Source organism: Lepidochelys kempii, chromosome 6 (genome assembly GCF_965140265.1).
Source record: "Lepidochelys kempii isolate rLepKem1 chromosome 6, rLepKem1.hap2, whole genome shotgun sequence".
Classification (NCBI taxonomy): domain Eukaryota; kingdom Metazoa; phylum Chordata; order Testudines; family Cheloniidae; genus Lepidochelys; species Lepidochelys kempii.
In genome coordinates this window covers 107,601,745-107,622,946 of record NC_133261.1, presented here as the reverse complement: position 1 = coordinate 107,622,946, position 21,202 = coordinate 107,601,745, and the positions used below count along the sequence as shown (strand labels likewise).

Below are 21,202 nucleotides of genomic sequence, written 5' to 3'. Positions count from 1 at the left end.
GAAGGACTGTTCTCCCAACAGCCTCAGAACCTTCTAATCCTACATCCCTTTTTTCCTTTTATTAAATGGACAGCACCAGATATGGCATCTTGCTGTTTACACCACTCTCACCCCAGGAAAGGCTTATTCAAAGGGGACACCTTGAGCCCCTTTGCACTAGCATAGTTAGTGATTCCTTCCCCGCCTCCAAAAAAAAACCCAAAACCACTTCAAGATTAGTGTGACCCCCATTAGAAATCTCCTCTCCCCCCCATACTCTCACTTAGGGTAAGACAGCAGCCCTCCATCAATCTGCCCTGAATATTAAGGAAAAAATCCCCCTCTATGGCACCCTGTCCTATAGGTGTTCCCATCAAACATATACACACGCACGAAGCATATAGTCATTTTATTACACCATTTGGCATTCTCTGACTTGGTAGGCCTTCTAGCAAAGTATTTGACTGGGAAGATCTAGGTTCAACTCCCAGCATGACCACAGACTCCTTGCGTGCACTTGGACAAGTCACTTGGTCCAAAAGTGAACACTGGTTGTGGAAGTGGAACTTGACTTCTCTTGGGCTTGATTTTCAGAAATTCTGAGTACTCACAAATCCAATTGTACTCAACAGGAGCAGTGGGTGAGCAGCACCTGCAAAAAAGAGAGGCCCAAGGTTTCTCACCTCAAACACTCAAAATCAGTGACCACGTCTGAAAATTTCATCTTTCAGCTTTCTGTCACTCTGTTGCAATCCATAAAATAGGGACAACAATACTCCCCTACCTCAGACGGGTGTCACAAGCATAAATTCATTCATTTGTGAGGCACTTCAATAATACAGCTATAGGAGCTACGCAAGGACACAGATTCCCTGATCTTCAGTAACTAGTCTTAAAAGAAGGGGCATGACTGAGTTATTGGTGTCCATATTATTCACAACACTAAACTTCCAAAGGATAAAAAAAAATTCAAACAACATGTGATATCAGGAACTCCCCTTTCATCTCTTCATAGCAGGAGGGCTCTGTTCCTTTGGCGATGGTATGTATTTCAGTAAGGAGGATTCCCTATTGGTCCCTGCCACCCCCAACCCCCATTTCTTATGGTGCCAACTTGGTGATTTACTCTGCCCTGATTTTTTATTTTTGTCTTAGAGGTCCCTTTTCATGTGGCAAAGGAGGTTCATTTAATAATGTCCTCTTAATCCCAGAACACTATCAGCCTGCTTTTTGTTCCAATTGTTTGATTGCTTTTTAGAGATTATAGGAAACTTCACTGTCATCCATCACACAGTGAATAAGTAAATTTAAATGATTAGATAGATAGATAGATAGATAGATAGATAATGCACACAGTATATATACATTTATATAGCTTGCAGAGACAAAAAAAATAAGCTACTTCTCCCTGTATGCCATACGAGAAAAATCAAATCAAGGCACGGAGAAACTGAAAAAAACCCTACATGTATCATTCACCTGATTTCAATTGTGACTCCCTTTGAACCTCGGCCAAATCATTTTGTACATTAAAAATTGGTCAGGGATGATAAGATTCCATTTTCATGGTTGGTAATGCAGAACCGGTGAAAGAATACAATTACAGACCCCTGAGTAAACTCTGCGAATGTCAACTTGATGTAAATGATCAAGTGTCGACAAAGGGGCTGGTGGAGAGGGAGGGAGCAAAGAGAGGAGGACAGGGAGAGAGGAGAGAAACAGAAAAGCTTCAACTTCCTCTGCAGTCTCTAAGATAGTGGAGAACATGCACCTCCATGGGCCCTGTGCTTTGGGGCCCCGTCTTCCCCAAGCCCACAACATGCCCAGAGCCTGCTGCTGCTGCTCTGGGATCTCTTCAAAGCACTGGGAACGAGACACAGAAGATGTGCCCCTGTCCGTAGCAGGACCACAGAACAGAGAAGCCAGAACAGAAAAAAACAAACAAACTGCACTTCTTGACCCAGATATTAGTCCTGCAAGATCTTGGAGCCCTGAGTTTGCATTGAAGAGAGAACTCCAGAGACAGAAACCGTCTGTAATTTAACCCTTGAAGAGAGGATTAGAGACACTGCAGTTTCAAAAGTCCCAACAGCCTCTTGCCCCCAGCACAGCAAGTCTCCCACACAAAAGACTCTGGAAATTAGCCAGCCCTTAAGTGACCCTGCTCTGTTCCTCTCTCCCTCCTCCCCCGAGTGCTGCCTAGGACAGAATCAATATTTTATTACCTTGTTGCAGAATATATTTGTTTTCATATTCAGATGATATGGGAATATGAGAGAGAATAGCATGATACAGAAGGTGCTGATGCTTTAAGTCTGAAAAATCATTTAACGGTATGTAGCAGTTTTCATCCAAAGACTTTAAAGTGCTTTACACACATTCACTTTATGTCACATGACATTCTTGTGAAGTGGCTAAATATCCCCATTTTATAGATGTGTAAACTGAGGCACAGAAAGGTTAAATGAGTTACCCATAGTCAGTAGCAGAGCTGGGAATGGGACACAAGAGTCTCAGACTCCTCAAACTCCATTTTAACCACTAGACCACATAGATTCCTGGTGATAAGTGTCTTTATATAGCCAGTTCTGCAGGCTAAGTTTCCCCCCAAAGAAAGCCAGCACCAACATCAGTGGGTTTAATCTCACCAGGACAGGAGCTGAAGTGAAATTCTGGGGAACAATATAAGAATATACATTCAAGTCCCATCGCCATTCATGAGCTGAGAGAAAGAGTGATTTCCCAATTTATTTTAGAATTATCATCTGAACTGATTAAAGCAGTTATCAACTTCAGTTGCTCTTTATACGTTGTCTTCATTTCACAATTCCAATGTTTTTTCATGTGCACACTGCATAAATTATTGAAACATTATTTTAGTTATCCATCCCCCTGTGACAGGAAAAGGTTTCGTGAAAGCAAGTCTCTCCCTAATCAGTTTTGTTTGTCTTGGTTTCTCCTCTCAATATTGCCACTACTTTTAGGTTAGTGAACAAGTAACACTAGTTTGCTTTTGCGGAGAACAAAAAGCACTGTGGGCTGATAAAGACAGGGTACTAAATTACAGGGTTACTTCAAAATACATCATCAGTGGCTAGGAAACAATAGGCTTCCAAAACTTTTAGCAAACTGGGTGGGAAAGAAAGATAATTTACTGAAGTTACACAGCGTGGGGATGTCTAGTTCCCAATGGCTCAGATTCCTATTGAGCTTTAACTTCAATACATAACTCCCCTGGTTTATAACTACCTCCAGAATTGGTCATTGAGAATATAAGGCCGTGAAATAAGCTAGCCCCATGATGCTAGTACATAGGCTCAGGTTTATATCTTATATAAAAATGGCATAATAGGATTGTCTATTTCTAGCCTTGTGCTCAATTCTTTTTATACACTAATACATCAACAAAATCTGATCACCATAGCAGGGCATTGTTACAGCTACATTTAGAACATCATATTTCCTACTTGCTATTCAATTATTTGTATTGCGTTCTAATTACCAGTGTAATAAAAATGAATGTTGTTCCTACACACAAGATCTCTGGATGCCGCAAAAAGAACCTAACCATGACTGACTTTGGCATGAGGGTGACAAGTTTTGTTTAGTTTCGGAAGGTGTCTGAAATCTGGTTAACTACCTTTACTTTAAAATCAGCTCCACTCAAAATATCTCAAGTAATATTATTAAAGAGTAAAGTGAAGATCAGAATGTTAGCAGGCCCGTTCTGCTTTTGAAGTTTCAAATAAAATGAATGTTAACTAGTGCAAAATGTTGTAATTTCTCACCTGCACATATGGCTTAAGACAAATTTGAATACTGAGTGTTATCTGAATCTTAAACTTTGAACCACAATATACAAATATGGCTGGGGAAGTGGGGAGCTGCAGTCAAATCCCTTTGCTTTCAGTCTGAAATTATTTAAACACCAGATTTGATTTTTTTCCCAGTCCCTCTCCTTGATTCCTTTAACTGTGTACCCTATATTTTATTCATGGATCCCCTAAACAGCATAAAATGATTATTTTCATCCGTGTCACAAACATATTAACTGGCTTGAGCCTGTTAACAGGGGGGTTAAGTCAACACATATTATCCTTTTGACAAACTTTACTGTGTGTTGCCAGTCTTTGCAGATCATTACAGAAAATTAAATGCAGTTTGTCTTTATCAAATATAAGGAAAACAGAGCATCTTTTTTCCTTATGGAAACAGAGCTAGTCAAAAAGTGAAAAACATCACAGATAACATGCACTGCCTTATTTCCTATAAAACCCAGCACAATCTCTTTCATAACATGTAGAAGTGACCATTTTTATCAATATACTGCCAAAGCTCTAAAGAAATTCTAGATTTGAGATGTAAAATCTGCAGCTCTAATATTAAATAGTGAAAAATAACTGTCCATGTTAAATAATAAATATTTCTTTGCATATTTGTAGTTTTAAGTTCTGAACTTCTTACCATCTCATATATTTTTCACCTGATCATTTTGAAATGATCTCATAGGATTGATACTTTTATTAATAATAATTAATATGTATGCATTGCTTGTCATATTGAAATTGCTTTACAAACACACACTCTAGTTAATAGAGCTGGTGGAAAATTTTCTATCAAAATGTTTTTTGATGGGAAAATGGCTTTTTTAACTGAATGGATTTTTTTGTGAAAAAAATCTCTTTTCATAAAAAAGAATTCTTGGTTTTTCAGCAACCCCCCAAAAATTTTGACCGCAAAAAATTTCATTTGTGTCACAAATTATCTCGTCGGGGTTGCTTAACTAACCCTTCCCACAGCCCTGAAAGGTGAGTATTTCCCCCCTTTTACTGATGTCTAAACTGAGGCAGAAGGTGAAATGCCCACATGGGCAAGATGGTAGGCTCCTCTTGCATGGAAACTTCACCTCTAATTGAAATCAATGGACATCAAAGATGCTCAGCATTTGGCAGGAGGCACTCAGCATCTCAAGGACTAAGCCTTCTAAGGAACTTACCCATAGAGAGTCAGGAGAAGAACTTGTGACTATGTCTTATTTGAAGTCTTACATGCAGATCCCTGGACTGTTATGGCAGATCTCCCTCTCCCTAGACAAGAAATGGATTCTTTCCTTTAAAGAAAGATTTATTTTAATTTTTAAGATGTACCTAGGCAATTTTTACAGGGAAAAAGCTTGATTTGAAAATATCAGAAACCTCACCATTGCTCACTCTGATAGGTGAGCAAGTCAATCCTTCTAGCCCCTTCAGTGAATTACTGAATGGCCAGAAAATAATTACTGACTGCCCACCCTCCGGAGGAGAAATATGGTCTTGTGGTTAAGAACCAAGCCAAGCATACTGTGGTTAGAGGAGGAAAGAAAGAGTTAGGAGACCTGTGGTCTAATCCTGGCTCTGTCACAGTCTTTCTGGGCAACCTTGGGCAAGTCATTTCAATGCTATGCCTCAGTTTACGCACACACAAGCTCTTGCCAGCTTTTTTTTCAACTGCATCTCTAGAGCTTATTTGTTTTGACTCCAGTATGAAACTTTAAAATGTAGTTCTTATAGAAGGTAAAACACAGACACATTGAGGTAACAGACAAATGACAAAAGAAGTTACAGTTTTCTCTCAAATGAATGGAATATGATGTACTTAGCTTCTTTGAAACACACACATTGATTCACAGAGCAGAGAAGCTGCTATAGCAATCAAGTTTAGAGCTCTTCAAATAGCAGATTTTTTTATTATTATTATTATTATTATTATTTGGTTCTCTGGCATTTCCACAAAATTAGGAAAAAAATATTTTAGGTCAACCAGAAAATTAAATTTTTCAAGATTTTGGTAAATCAAAAAGTTGAAAAAATAGTTTGGGGCTATGTTTATTTTGACCCCCCCAAAATGTTTGTCTGATTTCAATCCTGGGGTGGGGGGTTAGTGATTTTTCTATTAAAAAAAAATAAAATTGAAGGAAATTTATAAACAAAGTCATCTGGGCCCCCCAAAAATCAGAACATTTTGTTTCAAAAGTATCAAAATGAAATGTTTCAGCATTTTCAGAGTTGTTTTGGTTTTTCATTTTTATTTGTTTTGGTTTTTTCCAGCTGAAACAATTAGCTGAAAACTGACAAGAAGTCACAAAGTGTCATTGAATCTGCATATTTTGCCAAAAATGTTTTGGACAGAAAATTTTGCCTAGCTGTAGTACAGACAGAGAGGCAGGGAATTAGGTGGGTGAAAGGCTTTTCCAAACAAGGAAGCACCGAGTCAAATGTTGAAATAACTCCATGTAAAGACTGTTGTAGCAATCTAACCTCAAGGTGACAAAGGACTAGGTGTAAGGGCCTCACCTGAAAGAAATTTTTGCAACTTCTTGGTTATCCATAGATGGGGGTGGGGAAAAGCGCCACCCTGTCTGCTGGTTTGATCCTAGATGACATGCGACTAGTGCTTCACAGGGCATGTCTTCACTGCAGAGTTAACTCAGGTTATCTACACTCGAGTTATTTCTCTTGAGTTAGTATAGTGCAAGTGAGAGTGTGACCATGCTACAAAATAACATTCGAGCTGCTGCCTCCACACTGGGACTGTATTCACTCATGTTTGGCGCTAAGAATTCACAGGGTACAGCTCATGGTTCTTTGAGATGGATTAAGATGAGCCTCTCTATGAATTCTTTCCCAGTGAATCCTGGGAAAACCGGTCTGTCTTTTTGGCATACATGAGAGAAATTATGGGAAGGCATTGAAGGACTAGTCTGCATCCACACCACAGAGCAGTAACGTTAGCAGCTAACAAATTGTGCTCACTTGAGCATTAGCCTATACTTTTGAGGAGCCAGCCAACTTGAGTTAAATGTACCACCACACCCAAATTAAGGGTGGTCAGGGTCCAAGTTAGGGACAACAACTGAGTTATAACTCAAGTTAACCTTGCAGCAAAGACAAAGACCCACCCCCCCTTTCCCCAATGTGATGCTGGCACTGTTGCAGCCTGCAGTCCCCTCAGCTAGAGCCCCATTAATATAAAAAAGAAAGGGCTATGGCAGGGGTTCCTCAATTTGGGCCTTGTACCTTTGAAATTCACTTCCTCCTTTGGTGCATAACAATTTTTAAAGCTTGCTGCAAGGCACATCTTCTCTCTAGCCCGCAGGACAATGGGTGAGGTAGGGACTGTGGTGGTGATTTTGTTAGTGGAGTCTATTAAATTTGGGTTTAGTCTTGGGGCTGCTGAGATAGTTTTCCTGTGGGTAATTGCTGGAGTCTGTTTATCATATGAGATGTGTTTTTAAGAGCTTGTCCATGGATTGGGATGAGTTCTCCTTTGTTTAGTGTTATATTCATTTGAATAATAAATAGCAGATCTTTGTAAAACCAGGGAAATAGAGACAACTCACTGAAATCTGGTAGGGTACCTTGCTATGCACACCTATGGTACCTGAGCAGCACTTTAGATTCTACCGTGATGGGCTCTAAAGAAAACCCTAACATGCATCAGCTTAAATTAATATTAATGTCCTGAACTAAGCGTGCTCTTTACCAGGTTATAGTGATGTTTTCGGTCTCAAGCTCACATTATTAGCATGCATTTGGTGCTCATTCACCTTACTTTATATGGTTGTTATCTTGTTTCACCAAGTGTCTAGTTTGTATAGTGTGATTGTCATGTCTCTGAAGGCTTCTGCGTATGGCACCCAGTGGTGCAGCATTATTGCTGTACACCTCATGCACTTTGGCATCAGCTCTTCAGTGTGGTGGGATTGTATACTGTGTGCAACATGGAACCATTATAGATTAATGTGGTGTGCGCCACGCTGCAGCACCCCTCAATATTCGTGTTTCCCCACTGAAGTGCGGCTGGGCTATCTATGCTGGATATGCACGTCTGTGTATCATTACTATGTTCGGTAAGCTATACTCACTATTACATTTTTACCTTATGAATATTGTTACATTTTCTGCTGTGAATATTGGCATAGCTATATTATGGAGTACAACTCTTACGTAGTAGTGCTCTGCTGCATAAGTCTGTAGTTTACCGTTCCGAGCTCTGAGTGGTGTTAGCAATGGGCAGGCTGTGATGGGCTGTATTAGTACCATGCATTCTTTGCTGTGTTGATGTACTTTATTATTTTTGCTGGTGCTGTAGCATGGGTTGTGCTGAATTAGTGTGTCTGGCCTTTTGCAATGTAATTAGAAGATCTTGTCAGAAATTGGAACTTCTGTGCCATGGGAAACTCCAACATTTAAAAAAAATATTCCAAATCAGGGAAAAAAACCCAAAATTTTGAAATTTTCTGCAAAAAAAATATTTCAGGTCTATTAAAATGCTTTGTTTCAATAAAATCTAAGTTTTCTTGCAATGCTGACTTTTTAATTTCTTTATAATATAAAATATATGTCTAAACAAAAATAATTTCGCTATATAATATCAAAATGTTCCATTCAATTTTATTCATTTTGGTTTTTTTAACACACAAAGGTTCATTGAAATTGACACATGGAAGGTTTAGATTTTGATAAAACAGCATTTTCCAATGGAAAAAGGATCCACTGGAACATTTTTGACCAGTTCTAGTAAATTGTACATATCAACACTGTGTGCTCACATTTGTGTTGCAATTTATTCCTTTTAGTGAACTGTTGTGGCAACATGTGTGATTTTGCTGTCGTACCACTCAACACATTGCGGTTGTATGATGCTGATTTTGTGCACTTATTCACTCATTACCACCATTGTGTACTGTTGGCCTGCATTGCATAGAAAGGGTGTGCACTCTGTGTGATGGTCTGCATTTTGCTGTGTTAGCTTTATTGTAGGTGTTTGGGCTGTATTAATTTTGTGTGATCATGGTAAGTTGTATTAACATTGTAGTCTTTGTTCTGTACAGCTATGAAATGTACTGTGAGAACACTGGGCAGGATACAGTGTTGTATAAATGTATTGTGCACTACTTTGGCATATTTTTGTGACTGTGCTGTAGAGTTGTTCATTATTATTGTCGTTTGCGCTGTAGTGTAGGGATGTGTTACATTAATGTTGTCTGGTTTCAGCTGGTATGCTAATGTTATATCATTGTGCACTCTGTGTTGAGAGGTTGTGCTGGATTTATATTGTGTGCTGTGTATTATAGTAATGTTGTCTAAATTGCGCTTGAGTAGCTGTGCTGTTTATTATATTAGTGCAATGTGGTGTCAGTTTCTTGTGTGACGTGTTGCCAGGCTGTGCTGTAAGAGCACAGACGACTCTATGCTTGTATTGCATTATGGTTATGTGCTGCGTGAATGTACTGAATTAATGCAATGTGATCTGCACTTTTGTGGTTATTTTGCATTAGTGATGTGTGCTCTCTACTTTTGGTTGTGGTGTATTAGTGTCAAAATCTTCTGTGATCTGTTGCTGTATGGTTGTGGTATAGCCTCTGATACAATGACAGCTTCATCCCTTCATAATGTAGAATTTTAAAAGAACAGCAAAATATATAGGAATCTTTACATTAAAAATACAGCATAATTGTATAATTACAGTATTTGCATCATGCTAAACAGATTGGCTGGGTTATTTCACATTCTTTAAAGTCGGGATGGCATCAGGCCTATGGTATTTCTAAACCGTTTTGCATGTCTCCAGTTGTATAATGAAACACCACAAATTCTACCCAGCAATACTTGTGTTTTTCTAAGTACCGCATTAGGGGCATAAAATTACCAAATGTACTGATGCACTTACCAACAGTGAACTAAAATCTCTTACCTCTCACCCACAAATTAAGACACTACAGATTGTTTTCTTTTTTACAATGCTGAGGTAATAAATATATATCTTTTATTTCAATAACCATTTTAAGAAATGAGGAAGGAGCCCACACTATAGTTCAGCAGTTAATTTATACGAGCATAGCCTCTTGAGTAAGTATGTAATAGAAATACACAGCATTTATTTCCCTCATTTGAAATCTCTGTTCCCTGACACACAGACAGACACAGATCACTCCAGCCCAAATTGGACTTCAGAAAAGAAGCGTGGACTTCTTTCCTATCATCCCAGATTGCCCTGCGGGTTGAGGAGTGGCCAATTTAAAGCATGCATACAGTCTGGGGATACATGAATCATGAATCATGTTTGATGTATGGAAAGGCACAGTCATTCTGAAAGGCTGCAAATGCAGTCATCTGCTTTTTAAGTAAAAAAAAAAAAAAAAAAAAAAGCAGCAGCAGCCTTCAGAACAACAACAACAAAAGGAGAGATGAAATACCTGGGAAATATTTTTTAAAAGATACTGTCTGTGCTTTTTTATTTTTAATTGGGTTGGAAAGGGTTACTTCATTATGCAGCAAATTAGAAAATTCATAATTTATCATTGCACCCAGTCGAAATGCCACCCAACTGAGTCGCACCCCTGCGAAAACCATCACATAGTAACAAACTGTCAAAGCCTGCTGCAGCCGACGGGCAAAATTAATATGCAAATGTATGCAAGAAATTAAAAAGCAGAATTACCCAGGCAAATGAGGTAGCTATACTTGAATTGTTAGAATTATGAATAATTACTGCGAATTTTCTGCTCCTAATATAACTTGTTTTTTGATAAACAAAGACTTAATTATCGAGATGCGCTGGAGAATTTCCGTGGCGCTCATTAATCTTGCAAAAAAAACAAGTCCCTGGTGCCCAAACCGTAATGAAGAGCGCGTGCCCTGAATCTTCAGAAAGATCAGAGGCACCAGGGTGCCAGGGCTGGAGAAAAAAATGACAGTACCAATGTCCCCTCCTGTACCCTGGAGTGTCATAACGTCTTCCACTAATTATCAAAGGGACTTATTTATGCCAACAGCTGAGCTATAAGTCCAATTTACGATGCCTTAAGCAGTGGTGAAATGATCTGTTGATGTGCTATGGAAATGCCATCTTGCAGTAGCTCGATTTGGTCCCAGAGATACCAACACGATGAGGACCCCTCTGCTCCTCTGCTAATGGATGCAGCATGACAGACCATAATACACAAGAGGGACAATCTTTTAGGACCGGTCTCAATGGTCCTCCATTAATCTTGGTTCTGCAGTGCCGTGGTGTCCATGGGAACAAGGGCATTATCATAAGCACTGGTTTTAAATGTCCCCATTAGGGACTGCACTACAGAGGAGGGCTGTGTGGGGTAAGGGTATGGGGGAGATAGTCCACTATGAGTTTACATTTTTTGTTATGACCTGGCTTCCAACTGCAATGGGCAGTTTAGGGAATTTTCTCTTCCTAAATATCATATAGGAAACAACAAAGGGGGAAGCAGCTAAGTGTGCAGTGCCGTGCTGCATGCTCGTCTCCTCTGTTTTTACAGCTAGAAAATCAGCTTGGCCCTGGTGGGCTGAGATAATTTACCATAAGAAAGCAAAGGGAAAATAACCCCAGGTACTCTCAGCGCAGACCAAATCGAACCTGCTGTGAGCTTATTATTACTTAAAACCTGGCATCTAAGTGGAAATGACTGACTCTCTGTCATTATCCCTATTACCACCATGATAAACCCAAGCAGATAAGGCAAAATTACAAAACGTCAGTTCTGGAGCTCAGAGGCTACTTCAGGAGCTCAAGGCAGCCGGCATTTTCAAATGCATCCCTTCTGAATTCAAGTCCCCAAATTTCCTGATGCCTTGACAGAACCATTTCACTGAGTAGGTAAATTGTCACCTTTCAAACCAGGGCATCTGTCATTTTTATACAAGGCTTCACCACTCGCTCATTCTCTCCCCTAATTCTCCAATTTTTCTACATACACAGAGAGGCTACACAGCACCATAACATCTGAAATTTTTATTCTTACAGCCTGCGCACACACTAAAAGGGGAAGAGGTGGGGGGAGAAACACCTTTAACTCTGATAAAAATGCTACATCTCCAGATCATTCATCTCTGGGTTTTATTTTTTATGCAGAACGGGGAGCAGCTTGCCTGCTCCTGTATCACCTTCCCTGAGATTAATTCTCACTGTGATAGTAGGTGGAGGTGAGAAGAAATGAGCAAACAGAAGAAATAAAATGCAACCCAGAACCTTCATCTTCATATGCAGTGCTGATCCCTACACTAGCACCCTCTACCACCTTAAGCGAAGAGGCCCCTTCTTTCTCCCTTCCCCTTATCCAGGGTCCTCTGAGGGTACATCTACACTACAACCACTAAAGCAGCACACCAACAACATGGCAGCTGGGCTGCTGTAGCACTGTTGTAACACTTCCTACGTTAACAGAAGGGGTATTTCCATTGAAGCAAGTAACCCGCCTCTCTCGGAGGCAGAATCTAGGTCAATGGAACAATCCTTCCATCTACCTACCCACATCTACACCAGCAGTTAGACTGGCCTAACTACAGTGCTCAGGGTGGGAAATTTTCTATAACCCTAAGCAACTTAGCTAGGTTGACCTAAATTTTAGATGTAGGCCAGGCTTCTGTAACTCAGCACAACTCCCACTTAATAAGAAAAACAACCAGGAAGGAATGCACCATGAGCAGCCAGTGTTCAACATCATCTCTCTCATGTTATCATGGCCAAGAAACAAGATTGTGCTGAAACAGGTATGTCCGAGTATTCCTCCCACCCCATCTTCCATGACCCAAATAGATTCCACATTCCCCAAACAGAAAATGGCTAGATCTGCAACACAACAGAATAAAAAGTGGCATTTTTTGGTAAGAAAAAGTGGATCAAACTCTGAAGTCAAATGGAATTTCCCTGGAGTTAAACAAAGAATAGAATTTGACCCAGTCAGGGAAGTGCTGTCTCGGTCTGAACGTGTTAAATTTGGCAGAGCCTGCTGATAATTCAGCTTTACGCCTGTTTGGAAGTATGGGGCATTAGGAGAAGGATCCACTGAGAAGAAGTGAGGTGGGAAGGAGAAGTAATGGAGTGTTATCCAAAGTTCTTAAGGAAGTAAATTCTCTCTCTCTCTTTTTCATGGCAATAGGGGAGTTTAATTTTCAACTCTTTCTATTGCCAAGGCAAGTTTTATACACAGAGCACCATGGTTACCACAGAAACCTGCACATGAGTGTTTCGCAGTCCTCTTAATAAGTGTTACCACCTCGGGCTGAGTCATGTAAGTGTTGGGAAAGCTTGCCTGATCCCTGCGCTTTGATAGCATGATGCTGCTGAACCTGCTGCCATCTCCCATCAATTTCAAGGTACAGGATATACGGGATCATGCTACTGTTGACACTAAAGCCTGTTTCTCAACTAAATGCCCACAGTATCAGTCTAAACAGTTTATGGTGATAAAACTGCAGTCGGAATAATGCTGTGCAAGGGAGGAGCCTGTGAAAAACCCTGCAAGAAGTCAGATTGCCTTCAAGGTAGGATTCCCTACCTTACAAGAGTATTTCAGTGCATATTGCATAGTCCTCTCTCCATCAGATGGAAATTATTTCCCCTCCCCCAGTCACAGGCACCTGTCCTGCATGTAACCATTACCACTTTAAACCTCATCTTTTTCATTTATTTTTCTTATCTTAGTGAATGGGAAAATGGGGAGCTATAAGCAGAGCTGAGCAAATCCACTATGAAAATTGTGGAGGATGGTGCTAGACTCGGTGTACCTGTCCTAGAGATGGGGGAACAGTTGCAAAAGGAAAGCAATTTGTACAAAATTTCAAAGTAGCAGATCACTTGCTGCAACTTGAAAAGCCCTTCTATTGAAATAAATATCAAACTTGAGAGGGAGTTGAGGAGAGACAGGTGGGTTCTCCAAAATGCTACACTAGATGAGGAAAGTGAATAATGTTAGGTGCCAGGAGATCCTAAGCTCTGTCTGGCCCTAATGCTGCTTGGTACTTATGTTCATTAATTAGTTTTTAAGTAGGACAATTGCAGCTGCTGAATTTTACAGATGAAGAAACAGAGTGGGGGTGTTAAGTGACTTGCTGAACAGGATATTCTGATCCTTTAAGAGAGGCATTAACCTAGCATGGCTCTGTTCCAGGTTTCAATCCAGAACAGGGGAATTCTGGGAGGTGAAGTTCCCCAGACTGATGGGCGTGGAAGGCCTTTCAGCAAGGGATGCTGAGAAAGACTGCCAGGGTATACAAGCAGCTATTCCATCAGAACAGAGAGAGGCAGCGGGGCTAAGAAAAAGGATAAGAGCTCTGGGACTCTTCAGGACAAGGACCTCAGAAAACCTGGGAAAGCTTTTAAAGAAGCTAGAGAAAGGGCCTAGAAAGAGGCCTAAAAAGAGAGCCAGATGGCTGGATAAAGGAGTCCAAAGAGGGGATGTTGCTTTTGCTTGAGAGAGCCAGGTTCCAAGAGGGGAAATCAGTGGACTTTGACAGAGCACAGGAAGTAGTCTTAGTGGAAGAGAAACAGGGAAAGTTGTTGATCAGAACGATGGTGGCTTTCTTGTCGAAGAGTACATCTACACTGCATTTTAAATCCTGCAGCAGGGAATCTTAGGGCCCACAGCAGTATAGATGCTCTAAAGCCCAGGAAGGATGTGGGTTTCAGACCCTGAGCCACAATGTCTACATGGCTGTTTTTAGCACCTTAATGTGAGCCCAATTCTGTATACCCAGGCTCTGAGAATTGTTGCCCTAGGTTTTAAAATGCAGTGTAGACAGACTTTAAGACTTCCAGGCTGGAGCTCCCATCTAACTCCAAGAGACCAGCAGGGGGCAGAAACCGACAGATCCTTGAGGGAGGGCTGTGACCAGGGAAGAGACTGGATAAAGGACTTGGACTTTTGTTTACTCCAGAAAGGGCAGTTTTTGGTTTACCCAGATGGCTGAGCTACTCAGTCAGCACAAGGAAACTGCAGCACAGCCCCCTTTGCATAGAGGAAAAGTAGGGTACCATTTGAGAAGAACACAGGTTGCCTCCAAGACAGTACCTAATGCCTCCGGCCACAGTGCTTCCTGGACAAACTGCTTGAGTAACCCACTGGTAACTGTGTGGTTTGCCTCTGTGCCGATCCACAGAGGATATGAGTTATTACAGCTTGCTGAAGCAGCTTGTGCTTTTAGCTCATCGGGAGAGGGAGGGGTGCAGAAGTGGCTTTATATAGGAATGGACTTAAGCACTTCCTGAATCACAGCCTGAGGCAGCAGCTGCACAGGGAGGTCCTCTCTCGCGTCTTCCAACCACCACAACTAGTGGTTGTATAAGCAATCGTCTTACCCAGAGAATGTCACATATCTCTGACTGAGGTGGATAATTCGTGGAGGGGGTGGTGGTTAAAATTCTGGCATCACATCACTTGTCTCCCATTTGCAAACAATTGCAATAGCTCTTGTAGAACAAATGACTTGTTCCAAACGGTGTCCTTTCCCCAGTATTATGGGCTGTGATCATGAGATCTCAAGTGAAGGTTTCAGTTCCATGTAAATGTGTTACCACTTTGTTTGATATAAATCAGCCTCTCTCACAGAAGCATAAACATGGTTTCAATCCTGGTCAGTGTGCTAGCAAGGGAACGCTAGAGGAAAATATATGATGTGCACCTTTCCAACAAAACAGTGGCTTACTCAGTCTGCTACATCAATCCCAAGGGAACCAAACAATTAAGTATATTTTTATAACAAATAGTTTTCGGGTGGAAGAGTTGTGCTCCAAGTATCAAATTGTCAGCTTGAGAGTTTCGACTGTGCTGAAAAGGGGGGAAATGGCTAATAATATTCCCAGTGACCCACATACCATGAAACATCTGCTGGCAACATGGCTGGCTTATTGCCCAAGTTCAACTATGAGCTATCTCCAGCTGATCTGCTTTGCCCTTACCATGATCAGGAGATGCTACTGCAAGCAAAGGAAATAGTTAGGAATACAAAAGTAAGTTGGCCATATCAAATTAAAAGATAAACTACAACAAACTTGTCCATTTAAAAAAAAAACACTACCACTATTTAATGTAAACCTTGCTAAATGTTCTCCCCACCCCCCCAAAAAAGATAAGAATATATAACATTTTTATTATGACCCTTCATGCTTGCAAAATGCAGGTTGTTAAGCTGTAGCTTTTGGCGATGTTTGTGCACAGTGTGATTAGACAAAGCTTTAAGGCAAAGAAAGCACTCAGAACAGAAGTACCTTTTGTACTGTCATATTCCACCATTGTATTAAGTACAGTATTATTCCGTTTGTAGAGACAGAAAACAATATTTTTAGAAGCACTTGTGTTCCCTCCTTGTTCTTACATCTGAAATGGTGTTACCCTGTCATGCAAGCACATTGATTTAACTTGACTGTCATCTTCCCCCTCCATTATTTAGGGTTATTACTTTTTGTTATTATTTTTATTCAAATCAGTAATTACTCTCCACTTTCACTTTTTTGTGATTTCTTTGTTCTTACATTTATGCATTCAGTCTCCTTTATAAATGCATCTGACTGCTCAGAATATAGCCATAATCATACCTAATATTGTTCAAATTAATAGTCACTCACTTGTGATTATTACTTCTTTTGCACCTTTTATTGCCAATGTAACAAACCTTGCCAACCCAATACAAAAAGGCTTTCAGCATTTTGTCTTCCCAACAGAGAATTCTCTAGTTACTCTGTAGAACTCGTTAGTCTCCATAAAGGCCGAAGAGTGCCCTTGATACAGTGGGAACAGAGGTCACTCTGAAACTCACTGGATAACTTCGCCTAAGGCAAGATTCACACCACTTTGATTCAACACAGAACCCACAGGAATGTTTGCTCTATCAAGCTAGCATCAGCCTATCCTTCAATATACACACGGCCTCTCAAGTTTTGTTTCAAGCTGTTGTGTTAAAGGGCCCGGTCTTGTGATGTGCTGAACGCCCAGAACTCCTAGTGATTTTAATGTGACTTGTGAGCGCGTAGCATTTCACAGCATCAGGCTCCAAAGCAGCACAACCGACTATCTCACCAGTCCTTAAGTACAGTATATGTAATGTTAAACTTCAAGAGTCAGAGTAACCAAGTCTCCAGCCCCCGCTTCCTCAAAGCCACAGAAATAGTCAGAAAAAACTCAGTGAACCAACCAGGCCCTAATGCCGTTGGACAAATACATCCATTTGCTAGCCTGGCCTGCTCACAACTTTGGGGAGCTGCATGAAATTCCAGAGCAGACAAAGTGAATGCTTTAGTGTTGGGCACAATGTACACCAACTGTATATTTAAAATACAAGGCTATAAAAACAAAGCAAATAAATATGACAGTGAGAGACAGCAAAGATGATCCCTTAGGTACCATAGCTAGAAGCTTAATGGCAGATGATACTGCAAAATGTCTTCAAGATGGAGTATTTACAAACCTACTTTACAAGAATTTTGTGCCGTTCATCACAAGTCTAAGTCCTACCTTATTAGTTCCAATCCAGCTAAGTGGCTCTGCAAGTGTTTTCAAAGGTTTCCTTTGTTAAACACAGGTTGGGAAATCACAACATGCTATTCCAATTTCCCACCCCTGCCTCCTGTCAGAGAGATTTTTTTCAGCTTTGCCTCAACCCTTCTGAATATTCCAGACATGTAGGGTTCTTCATTTGATTCATTCTGATAATTTTTTTTAGTCAATATTACTTTTTAGACTATACTGGTATTGCAAATTAAATATTATTTATAGCTTTAATTTGTGTCCTGTTTGGATTATACATGCACAGGGCTAACTTGGCTATCATCATTATCATATTGTTTTATACTCCTCCTAAAATTAAAATCCATTCTTGTCTTTAAATGTTTTATTGTTCTTCTCTTTCTTGTTTTGCATTGTACAGTCCATGATTAATTCTGTTAGCCAAGTGCATATGGCTTGCTTAGCTATCATCCATTATCTTCATCACTGTTGCCTCAGAATGAGCATTTTATTACCTTTTTTCATCTTTTCAATTACCAGATGTGCTCGCACATTCCCATAATTTTCATACTACACATAGGCCCACATTTAGGGTCAAGAACCCATGTGTATTTTCCCTGAGTAAGAACAGAAGAACTGAGAAAAAAGAGCAGGATTTCACCCTTAAAGTGGAATTCGACTTGTTAGAAGCAAACACACAGAGGATTTGGCCATTCTTACATCACCAAAACAAGATTCTTGAATAAAGCTGTTAGAGTTCCAGACTGGGGATAGTGGAACTGATTTAGATTAAATAAGAATCCCCATGAACCATTGGACCTTTAATAACGGAACTTGAATAAAATCTTCTCTTGGAGCCTCAAAATTGTCAGAGAAATGAGAAGGTTGTTTGAAGGTTCTCTCTCATCCCCCATTACTTCTAGGACTAGCACCAGAAATGCCCAAATACCACAAAACAGATTGCGTTTACAGAATTTCTACCCAGAACTGAAAATGTCAAAAATTACACAGGAGAAAGTCTGTTCTCGTGAAATGAGTCCACTTTTTCAGTTTCAGGGAGTACAGATAGATTAGTTCAGCATCCCAACCCTTAGATATTCGTCTGAACTGAACTAACTCCACACCTTGCAAAGTTGGCTTAAGTTTAGATGAGTTAAATGTGTTGTGCTGGGGTACACCATGGAATGATGGAAACAATGCCGAATCAATGACATCATTTCTCTATTTCATTCATTGCATTCAGACAGAACTGACTACCTGTGAGCCCAACACCCACTGTAGTCTTTTTCTGAGAGCCTTCTGTAAGGGGAAACTATTGATTTGGCTGTTGGCATTTTTACGGTCCCATTATGAAGCATTAAAAAAAAAAAGAGATCACTGGAGAAACATTTCATATTATGCCACAAACTCTTTTTATGAGACGAATATTTCAAAGCGCCCATTAATTCTTGCAATATTCTAATTTAGGTCCTTTGATTAAAAAAATTAATGAAATAGGGGAATCTCCAAAATCTTTGTGCAATAAATCTGTCTAGCCCAGAATCTACTCATCAGTCCATGAATCAGTGATTAAACTAGATCTAAGCCCATCCTTAGGTTCTTAAGGACTTCTCTATGTGCAAACAAGGGAAGAAGTCAACACACACACGATCAGAGTTGCTGCTGGTTGCCTGGCCAAACTGCAGTGGTGCTGGCATGAGGCGGCCTCTTACTAATCTTTCAGGCTTAAAAAACTTGATGGTGGTAATTGAGATTTAGGAGGAGGAGGAGGAGAGGAAATAAACAAGAATAAAAATATCTCTGAATGGAGTGGGATAATCTAGGCTTTGATTTTCAGAAGTGAGTAGCCATTTTTGTTGCTGAAGCACCCTATGGTGGCCTCATTTTCAGAGGTAGGTGCTCATTACGGCCTCAAAATCTGGCGTTTTAACTTATCTCAAAGTTGGCCACTCAAAAACTGAGATATTCAAAATCACTAGGGAATAGCTTTTGAAAAAATGGCTCTATAATCCTGTCAAGGTTAGAGCAGTAGACTAAGAATCAGCACTCAGAGGTTCCATTCCCTGCTTTGCCTTTGGACAAGTCACTTCGGATGAGATTTTCAAAAGTGGTTTTAAGTGCCTCAGTATTTTAGGTGCCCAGCACTAGATACCTTAATGGGGCCTGCCTTTCAGAAAGTACTGAGGACCCATCCTCTGGAAACCAGACCTCTTTAAATTCTCTAATTGTGAACCTGAAAACTTTAGCCCCTTTTGAAAATATTGGTCTCAATATCTCTGCGCCAGATTCTGATATCCTTATTCATGTTTTATAGCACCTTACTCCGGGTGTAGTCGCACTGATGTCAGTGGGACTTCTGGAGTAAGGTGCTATACTGTGTAAAGGTATCAGAATTGATCCCTCTGTGCCTATACTTTCCAATTAGTAAAATGGACCCAACATCTATTGACCTCCCAGAGGTATTGGGTGTCTAATTAACTAATGCTTATAACATGCTTTAAAATATAGAACAAAATGTTATCCAAATGTTATCCAAACACTCATTGATTTTTATCAAGAAGAGTTCCAGATTTTTACCCACATCATTAGTTTGGAATGACCACTTCCCTCATTTGTGCTGTTGTGTGGGAGAACTATTTCTCCCTGACATAATTTTACATTGTTTGGTAACTACAATCTCTGCCTCTTTTAAACCTTGTTGTAATTACTAACAATCACATAATAGCGCACATCTTTTCAAAATTACCTTTTTGGTGGCCACAATGTGCGCTCCTCCACTGGAATATAGGGATTTGCAATTGCGTAATATCTTCTCTTGCTTTTGCTAAAGAGCAGGATTAGCAATAGTAGATTGTCTTCTGTACTCCTTTGCTCTGAACAGTTTTAGTGACAAGGAGTCTCAATACAAAACTTTGTCACGTTATGTTTTAAAATTTTGTAATGGCGAAAAAATGGCGTGCATCTAGAAGCATTTATGAAGGAGGAAAGCTAAGTGATAAAGTGCACCTTTAACATAATGACAGTAATTCAGTCTCAGACAGTGAATGCTATTATACCCCCTTTAAAAGACTAGACTAAGTCATAATTGAAATGACAATTATGATAATCCTCATGTAATGAAGATTATTTTGAAACAAAAATCTTTTTTTTGGTGTATATATATTTACTGTACCTCAATACAGTTTGACCCTTCCGTTTGGCTGGAGAGTCTAAGTGAATATACAAGTATTTCCTACCCGTTTTGCTGCTACAGCTGCTCTCTCCATTCACGTATAGTAGAAGACTATTCCCTCCTTGTCTAAAACAAAAACATTTGACTATTTAGATACGCAGCTCAGTCTTTTGCCACTGATCAGATACCAGAGAGATAGGCAATCTTATAAAAAGGTTAGTTGGATCGGTTAGTCATAGAATTCCACATAACCCGCAAAGAATTCAGTGCATTTACACTGTGTTTCATCATAGCTCTAACAAGGAAACTACTGCAAGTTTCCAACAGCACTGGCATTTTACAAAGGACAATGAGTTACAGCAGACACTCTTGTAGCTGGGAGCCAAAATATGGTAGGCAGCCTTTCAAATCGTATGAATTGCATATAACACAGACTGACCTTCTGAAGGCTCCAATAATAATGTTGGCTTGGATTTTCAAAGGTGTCTAAGGGAGTTAGGTACCCAGAGCCCATTGAAATGCAATGAGAGTTGAGCCTCTCATTTTCTCAGGCTCCTTTGAAAACTGTAGTTTTTCCTAATCAAGCACGCCCCAACCAAGGCACTCAGATTGTACAGCTCAGGCAGAGTGGGTGACAACTCACTCCACACTTATCCATATAAAGGCAATCCGGGAGAAACAGAAGGGAAAGTATTTGGTGGGGGAGGGAAACGGAGAAAGTAATAAATGAGATCACTATAATAAACCCTGAAATAAAAATCCCTTGGTGAGCT

At 40.1% G+C, this 21,202-nt stretch overlaps 1 protein-coding gene across 1 annotated transcript in view; it reads right to left on the bottom strand.

The window, feature by feature from the left end:
- Window positions 1–373: 373 nt before the first annotated feature.
- The window catches only part of VRK1 (VRK serine/threonine kinase 1), a 119,057-nt gene continuing 98,228 nt past the window's right edge, over window positions 374–21,202 (bottom strand). Inside the window, exon 16 of the transcript XR_012159554.1 lies at window positions 374–631. The gene's annotated coding sequence lies outside the window, so the exon portion shown is untranslated. The remainder of the gene's footprint in view (window positions 632–21,202) is intronic.